General features: G+C 39.8%; 1 pseudogene across 1 annotated transcript; it reads right to left on the minus strand.

The window, feature by feature from the left end:
• Positions 1 to 8,904: 8,904 nt before the first annotated feature.
• On the minus strand, positions 8,905 to 9,560 carry LOC116538360 (annotated as a pseudogene). Its single transcript, XR_004263626.1, has one exon. The product of XR_004263626.1 is annotated as a dynein light chain roadblock-type 1 pseudogene (transcript).
• Positions 9,561 to 9,812: the final 252 nt, after the last annotated feature.

Raw genomic sequence — 9,812 nt, forward strand, 5'->3', positions numbered from 1 at the left:
AAATTAAAATTCAGATATCTGATAAGATACGAGGCTTTCATTAGGTGGGGCAAATGAAAAGCAATACTATTACTCATTCATTCAACAAACGCTTATTGAGTGTTTTCCATATGTCAAGTGGTAAGATAGTGAAAAAAGATTTATATATATATAATCTTCTATATATGTAATCTATTATATATAAGATCGTATAATATTACGTAGTACCAGAGATTCGTATAAAGAGGAAAAAAGCAGGCAAAAGGAGCCATAAGTGCAGAGGGGTTAAAATTTTAAAAAGATGGTGGTCAAGTTAAACTTCACTGAGAAGATGGCATTTGAAGAAACGCTTGGAGAAGATGCAGAAATTATGAGAGTTTGAGTGTTTGTGGATATGAAGAAATGGAAGATAAAAGGGAAGAAATAAATAATGGAAGAAAGTCTGGGAGGTGAGAAGGAGGTGAATCGAGGGGTATAGGCAAAGAGGGTGGGCTCAGTAAAGGGGAAAGACAATTCATTTTCTGAGATCAGAGAAAATGACCTAAATATCAGTTAAGAGTAAAAGGGCAATTGTAACTTGTTGACTTTTATACAAAGTTAAGGTCATATCAGCAATCTTAAATCCAGTGGCATATGATGGAGTCTAAAGAAATAGTGATGATAATTAGTAGAAAAAAGAAAGGTAAAAATATATAACTTTGAGGCCTGAGGTATAGCATAAGGAAAAAAAAGCTTATTTAGAATAATGCATGGATAGATTCAGTATTTAATAAATTATTATGACAGCTTATAAAGAAAGCACCAACCAAAATAAGGCCCTGACTTTATAACCATGAAAAAAAAAAAAAAAAACAAAACATAAAGCTATCTGACGGAAATTCAGGAAACAAATTATCCAGCATATACCAGAAATGTATCATTGCTAAACACTGGTTTGGATTCCATGGTCCCCAGCAATGAAAGCAAAAATGAATTAGATTATGGCATATATTTTTCATTTTCTGACAAAAGAGTGTTTCCAAAATCACTGGTATGGGCACATTGTTTTCCAGAACTAAGCTTTATGACAAATTCACCACAAGCCCTTTTATGTTTAAAAAGAATTGGAAATATAACAGATATTTTTACCATGATTTTATTAAAACCAGGGAATTGCTACTCAAAACTTTATAAGCCAGAGGCTGTAACATCAAATCATGGTGAACAAGGGTGTAGGTCACTTATTCGGTGATGATCTCACAATACAAGGATGTTTACTCTTTGAGAAACTTGCTTAATATACCTCGATGCCTTTGTGTGTGTGTGCTGTTCTTCAAACAAAGAAACTTGCATAAGTTCTGAATAAGATCTGCCTGAAGTTCATAGCAGAAGGCTAAGAGTTATGTTTGGTTGCACCTTAATATTATAAATGCACTTTTCTGATACCTTTTACAAGGTTCTAAAATAAATGGACAGTAGATATTCAATGTAGTTTGAGAGACAACCAAGCAAAAATAAACATACAAAGAAATGTTAAGAGAGAAACCCAACACTGTTATATTTATGAGTGAATGACTAGAATGGAAAAGTAGTTTAGATTCTGAACTAAGACAAAACATAACAAAAATTCATGAATTTGTAAATTTAGAAAAATGTTGCATAAAACATGGAGAAATATTTAAAGTCGTTACTGGGCCTATGAAAAAGAGAAAATTTCCTAGTGCCAGAAATTACAGATAACTCATTTCTAGAGTGGAAAGTGTATTAACTGATACTAAGATAGATTACTGGATACAAATATTGACCCTAATAGCCTGGGGGTGTGGGGGGTGGGTGGGTTAATAATCAAAGGAGAACATAAAATACAGTCTTGACCTTTCTAAAGCAGGGATATAAAACTGATACTTCCTTAAGAAAGTAATGATCTAGAGGAGTTGACAAGATGGCCAAATAGGAACAGCTCTGGATGGCAGTTCCCAGCAAAAATGCAGAGGGTGAGTGATCACTGCATTTCCAAACTAATTTTTACTGACCACAGACCAGGAGTTTCCTGGGTGGAAAAGTGCCACGAGTCTCCAGCATGGCTGTTTCAGCCGGCACAGTGGGTCTCCGCACAAAAATTCACACAAATCTGGGCACCATTTCAACTGGTACCTGGAAAACATGGGAGACAGAGCCGCCCATTCAACTGAAAAAAAGTGGGCTGAAACAGGGAGCCAGGTGATCTGGCTCAGCTGGTCCCACCCTCACAAAGACTAGCAATCTGAAACGCTCTGGAGGGACTGAGAGTTTCACAGCAAGCACAGCTGGACCCATGATGGTCCAGCTCTGTAGGGGGAAGGGTGTCAGCCATTACTGTGGCAGTCTGCCACTACCAAGGCAGTCCACCATTACTGAGGCAGACTGCCATTACCAAGGCAGTTCTAACTACACCTTGATAAACAAAACTGCAAGGAAGTTCACACAGCAGCTGGGCAGAGCCAACGGCTGCTCAGCAACACCTCTGCTGGTAGACTGTGACTAGGCTACCTTCTCACTGGGCAAGGTATCCCTGAAAAAAGGCAGCAGCACATAAGGAACTTATAAATAAAGCCCCACCTTCCTGGGACAGAGCACCTGGGGAAAAAGGGCGTTTATGAGTTCCACTGCAGCAGACTTAAATGTACCTACCCAGCAGCTCTGAATGGAACAACAGAGCTCACAGCTCAGCACTTGAGCTCCTATAAGAGACAGATTGTCTCCTCAAGCAGCTCCCCAACCCCTGCATATCGAAAAAGACACCTCATAAAGGAGAGTTCAGGCTGACATCTGGAGGGTATCCTTCTGGGACAAAGATAACAAAAGAAGAAACTGGCAGCAATCCTTACTGTTCTGCAGCTGCTGCAGGTGATCCCCAGGCAAACAGGGTCTGGAGTGGACCTCCAGCAGTCCTAGAGCAGAGGGGCCTGACTGTTAGAAGGAAAACTAAAAAACAGAAGGAAATAACTTCAACATCAACAAAAAGGACATCTACTCAGAGACCCCCATCTGAAAGTCACCAAACAAAGACTACAGGTAGATAAATTCAAAAAGATGGGAAGAAACAGCGTAAAAGGGATGAAAACACCCCAAACCAGAACGCCTCTCCTCCTCCAAGGGATCACAACTCCTCACCAGCAAGGGAACAGGCTGGATGGAGAATGAGTCTGATGAATTGACAGAAACAGGCTTCAGAAAGTGGGTAATAACAAACTTCTCTGGGCTGAGGGCCATGGCTCAAGCCTGTAATCCCAGCACCTTGGGAGGCCAAGGTGGGCGGATCACAAGGTCAAGAGATGGAGACCATCCTGGCCAACATGGTGAAATCCCATCTCTACTAAAAATACCACAAAAATTAGCTGGGCATGGTGGCGTGTGCCTGTAGTTGCAGCTACCTGGGAGGCTGAGGCAGGAGAATTGCTTAAACCGGGGAGGCAGAGGTTGCAGTGAACTGAGATCGTGCCACTGCACTCCAGCCTGGTGGCTGGCGACAGACCGAGACTCTGTCTCAAAAAAAAAAATTCTCTGAGCTAAAGAACATGTTCTAACACAATGCAAAGAAACTAAGAACGTTGAAAAAAGGTTTGATGAAATGCTAACGAGAATAAACAGCTTAGAGAGGAAGATAAATGAATTTATGGAGCTCAAAAACACAACATGAGACCTTCGTGAAGCATACACAAGTTTCAATAGCTGAATCAACCAAGAAGAAGAAAGGATATCAGAGATTGATGATCAACTCAATGAAATAAAATAAGAAGGCAAGATTAGAAAAAAAAGAGTGAAAAGAAATTAGCAAAGCCTCCAAGAAATATGGGATTATGTGAAAATACCTAATGTATGTTTGATAGGTATATCTGAATGTGATGGAGAGAATGAATCCAAGCTGGAAAACACTCTTCAGGATATTATCCAGGAGAACTTCCCCAACCTAGCAAGGCAGGCCAATATTCAAGTCCAGGAAATACAGATAACACCACAAAGATATTCCTCAAGAAGAGCAACCCTAAGGCACATAATCATCAGATTCACCAGCGTTGAAATGAAGGAAAAAATGTTAAGGGCAGCCAGAGAGAAAGGTCGGGTCACCAACAAAGGGAAGTCTATCAAACTCACAGCGGATCTCTCAGCAGAAACCCTACAAGCCAGAAGAGATTGGGGGCCAATATATAACATCCTCAAAGAAAAGAACTTTCAGTCCAGAATTTCATATTCAGCCAAACTAAGCTTCATAAGTGAAGGAGAAATAAAATCCTTTATGAACAAGCAATTGCTCAGAGATTTCATCACCATGAGGCCTGCCTTACAAGAGCTCCTGAAAGAAGCCTAAATACGGAAAGGAATAACCAGTACAGCCACTCCAAAAATGTACCAAATGATAAAGAGCATCAACACAATGAAGAAACTGCATCAACTAATGGGCAAAACAACAAGCTAGCATCAAAATGGCCGGAGCAAATTCACACATAACAACATTAACCTTAAATGTAAATGGGCTAAATGCCCCAATCAAAAGACACAGACTGGCAAATTGGATAAAAAGTCAAAACCCATCTGTGTGCTGTATCTAGAAAACCCATCTCACATGCAAGGATACACATAGGCTTAAAATAAAGGGTTGGAAGAAGATTTACCAAACAAATGGAAGGCAAAAGAAAGCAGGAGTTGCAATCCTAGTCTCTGATAAAATAGACTTTAAACCAGCAAAGATCAAAAGAGACAAAGAAGGGCAATACATAATAGTAAAAGGATCAATGCAACAAGAAGAGCTAACTATCCTAAATATATACCCAATAGAGGAGCACCCAGATACATAAAGCAAGTTCTTAAGGAGTGGGTACACTCCTGGACACTTGCACTCTCCCAAGCATAAACCAGGAAGAAGTTGAAACCCTGAATAGACCAATAACAAAGGCTGAAGTTGAGGCAGCAATTAATAGCCTACCAACCAAAAACAGCCCAGGTCCAGATGAGTTCACAGCCAAATTCTATCAGACATACAAAGAGGAGCTGGTACCACTCCTTCTGAAACTTTTCCAAACAATGCAAAAAGAGGAAATCCTTCTCAAATCATTTTATGAGACCAATATCATTCTGATACCAAAACCCGACAGAGACTAAACAAGAAAAGAAAACTTCAGGCCAATATCCATGATGAACATAGATGCTAAAATCTTCAATAAAATACTGGCAAACCAATTGCAACAGCACATCAAAAAGCTTATCCATCACCATCAAGTAGGTTTCGTCCTGAGGATGCAAGGCTGGTTCAACGTATGCAAGTCCATAAATGTAAGCCACCACATAAGTAGAACCAAAGACAAAAAACCACATGATGATCTCAATAGATGCAGAGAAGGCATTTGACAAAATTCAACAGCCCTTTATGTTAAAAACTCTGAATATACTAGGTATCGATGGAACATATCTCAAAATAATAAAACCTATTTAAGACAAACCCACAGCCAATATCATACTGAATGGGCAAAAACTGGAACCATTCCCTTTGAAATCTGGCACTAGACAAGGATGCCTTCTTTCACCACTCCTATTCAATACAGTACTGGAAGTTCTAGCCAGAGCAATAAGGCAAGAAAACGAAATAAAGGCTATTCAATTAGGAAAGGAGGAAGTCAAATTATCTCTATTTGCAGACGACATGATTGTATATTTACAAGACCCCATCATCTCAGCCCAAAATCTCCTTAAACTGATAAGCAACTTCAGCAAAGTCTCAGGATACAAAATCAATGTGCAAAAATCACAAGCAATCCTATACACCAGTAACAGACTTAAAGAGAGCCAAATCAAGAACAAATTGCCATTCACAATTGCTAAAAAGAGAATAAAATACCTAGGAATACAACTAACAAAGGATGTAAAGGACTTCTTCAAGGAGAACTACATACCACTGCTCAAGCAAATAAGAGAGGACACAAACAGATGGAAAAACATTCCATGCTCATGGTTAGGAAGAATCAATATCATGAAAATGGCCATACTTCCCAAAGTAATTTACAGATTCAACGCTATCCCCATCAAACTACCTATGACCCTCTTCACAGAACTGGAAAAAAACACCTTAAACTTCATATGGAACCAAAAGAGAGCCTGCATAGCCAAGTCAATTCTAAGCAAAAAGAACCAATCTGGAGGCATCACACTACCAGTCTTCAAACTATAGTACAAGGTTACACTAATCAAAATAGCATGAACTGGTACCAAACAGAGATATAGACCAATGGAACAGAACAGAGGCCTTGGAGGCAATGCCACACATCTACAACCATCTGATCTTTGACAAACCAGACAAAAACAAGCAATGGGGAAAGGATTCCCTGTTTAATAAATGGTGTTGAGAAAACTGGCTAGCCATATGCAGAAAGCAGAAACTGGACCCCTTCCTGACACCACACACTAAAATTAACTCCAGATGGATTAAAGACTTAAACATAATACCTAACACCATAAAAACCCTGGAAGAAAACCTAGGCAAAACCATTCAGGACGTAGGCATAGGCAAGGACTTCATGACTAAAACACCAAAAGCATTGGCAACAAAAGCCAAAATAGACAAATGGGATCTAATTAAATTCCAGAGATTCTGCACAGCAAAAGAAACAATCATTAGAGTGAACTGACAACCAATAAAATGGGAAAAAGTTTTTGCAATCTACCCATCTGACAAAGGACTTATATCCAGAATTTACAAAGAACTAAAACAGTTTACAAGAAAAAAACAAACAAACCCATTCAAAAGTGGGTGAAGGATATGAACAGACATTTTTCAAAAGAAGACATACATGAGGCCAAAAAACATGAAAAAATGCTCATCCTCACTGGTCATTAGAGAATGTAAATCAAAACTACATTGAGATACCATCTTACGCCAGTTAGAATGGCAATCATTAAAAAATCTGGAGGCAACAGATGCTGGAGAGGATGTGGAGAAACAGGAACACTTTTACATTGTTGGTGGGAGTGTCAGTTAGTTCAACCACTGTGGAAGACAGTGTGGCAATTCCTCAAGGACCTAGATATAGAAATTCCATTTGACCCAGCAATCCCATTAGTGGGTATATATCCAAAGGACTATAAATCATTCTGTTATAAAGACACATGCACACGTATGTTCACTGCGGCACTGTTTACAATAGCAAAGACTTGGAACCAACCCAAATGCCCATCAATGATAGACTGGACAGGGAAAATGTGGTACATATACACCATGGAATACTATGCAGCCATAAAAAACGATGAGTTTGTGCCCTTTGTAGGGACATGAATGAACCTGGAAACTATTGTTCTCAGCAAACTGACACAAGAACAGAAAATCAAACACCGCCATGTTCTCACTCATAGGTGGGTGTTGAACAATGAGAACACCTGGACACAGGGAGGGGAGCATCACACACTGAGGTCTGTTGGGGAGGAGCTGGCATAGGGACAGTTGGGCATAGGGAGTTGGGGAGGGATAACATGGGGAAATATGCCAGATACAGGTGATGGGGATGGAGGCAGTAAGCCACATTGCTATATATGTACCTATGCAACCATCCTGCATGTTCTTCACATGTATCCCAGAACCTAAAATACAATAAAATATAAATAAACGAACAAACAAACAAAAAAAAGAAAGCAATGATCTAATGAAGGAGTTCTCCTCTAAATAATAGGATAGAAAAACTGGCAAATCAGAGTCAAGGAAGCTAGCTCTGACCCGGATTCTGGGATAGAGATCCCCTTCCCCAAATGAGAAACCAAAACTTAAAGTTAAGCCTCTTCTGGATGAAGAATCTTAATTTATCCTACCCCTATGGTGAGTGAAGTCCAAACTGAGACATTAATATTAAAACTGATGCAGGACCCCAGTGAAAAATACCTAGGGAGCCTGGCAGAAGCAAACACAAAACTGCTCTATAGGGATGATCTTTCAACAATGGTCACATGAATTTTACACTCTAGCTTAGTTCACAATAAAACATAGCAAAGTCACTCAAAATACACAATAAAAAAACAACAAAACATATAAAATTAGATTACAGACCCTCCAAACACAATAAACAGGAGGATAAGCAACCTCACACCCTTGAGTTATGGAAAAATGTTTTTTTTTTCTTTTTTTTTTTTCTTTTTTGGGACAGGGTCTTGCTCTGTTGCCCAGGCTGGAGTGCAGTGGTGCGATCACAGATCCCTGAAGCCTTGACATTGGGGTCTCAAGTGATTCTCCAACCTTAGCCTTCTGGGTAGTTGGGATTACATTCATAAGCCACCACACCCAGCCAGAAAATGTTTCTGAAAAATAATTATCTTTTAAGTTATTAAAAAGAATTTTTGAAAACTAGTTCTGAAATAAATAATAATAATAATTTTTTTAATATGGAGTCTCACTCTGTTGCCCAGGCTGGCATGCAGTGGCTCGCCATCTCAGCTCACTTCAACCTCCACCTCCTGGTTTCGAGTGATTCTCCTGCCTCAGCCTCCTGAGTAGGTGCGATTACAGGCACTGCCACCATGCCCAGATAATTCTATATATTTAGTAGAGACGGGGTTTCACCATGTAGGTCAGGCTGGTCTTGAAATCCTGACCTCAGGTGCTCTGCCCTCTTCGGCCTCTCAAAATGCTGGGATTAAAGGTGTGAGCCACCACGGCTGGTGAAATAATAATTTTTAAAGATAAAAAGATTTAAAAAAGAGAAGAACCAAAATTATAGGATAATGCATATGAAAAAAACAGATATTTTTCATTTTGAAAAACAAAATTTCTAGAAATGAAAAAGTTATTTGAATTAAAAATTTAATTAGCTAGTTGTTAGCTAGTTGTTATTACAGTACGGATTATACACACCTGAAGAAAAAAATAGTAAAATGGAAGACAAAAAAGAGAAAATTATTATTATTATTATTTTAAGATTTTTTTTTTTTTTAAGCATTTTGGTTATTTTTACTTAAAGAAAAACAGCCTTCTCCAAGGGCAACAAAGTGAACTGAAGGTCAGAAGGAAGCTGGGTGCAGGCTTCTCGCAAGTTCTTGCTCCAAAACCTGGAAGTGAGGTGAGAGGGCCCTCCGGGAACTCTGGGGAAGGCCGGCACAGCACAGGGGTTCCTTTGGTTGGGGAGGAAGAGCCGCCAGCCCACACATGGTCATTGGATTGGTCTAAGTGGGCTCCAAGGTGACTGTCACATGCTAGTCTGCTAACATGATTGACATTTAACATTCTTGGGGGACATTAAATTAAGGAATGACACAGGGAGTCAGGAGAGTGGCCTATTCGGTTGGATTCTGAATCACAGTCAGGAAATAGTCTTTATCTGGTGCAACCATAATCTCATTTTTCTTGGAGCGAATTCGAAGGAAGGTGAGATCGTTCTGGGGGTCTATTTCACGCACGGTGCTCCGTGCCTTCAGGATGAAGCTGTGCATGAGGCTGGCATACTGGGTGGTGGTGGGGTTGTCCATGGTGCTCTTGATGGGAATGCCTTCTGTGTTCACCACGATGATTCCCTGCACTCCCTTCTGGCTCTGAAGTCGCTTCAGTGTCTCCTCCACTTCATTTCCGACGGATCCGGTAACCCCGCGTAGCCCACACCTGTTTTTTTTTTTTTTTTACTTTAAGTTCCGGGATACGTGTGCAGAATGTGCAGGTTTCTTACATAGGTATATATGTGCCATGGTAGTTTGCTGCATCTATCAATCTGTCATCTAGATTTTAATCCCCACATGCATTAGGTATTTGTCCTAATGCTCTCCCTCTCCTTGCCCCTTATCCCTGAGAAAATTAGAATGAACCATGCAGTGATAAAAGGATGAAAAATATGATTGAGAGGTTATGAGAC

This window comes from Sapajus apella, unplaced genomic scaffold (assembly GCF_009761245.1).
Source record: "Sapajus apella isolate SASKATOON/1434 unplaced genomic scaffold, GSC_monkey_1.0 scaffold1, whole genome shotgun sequence".
Taxonomy (NCBI): domain Eukaryota; kingdom Metazoa; phylum Chordata; class Mammalia; order Primates; family Cebidae; genus Sapajus; species Sapajus apella.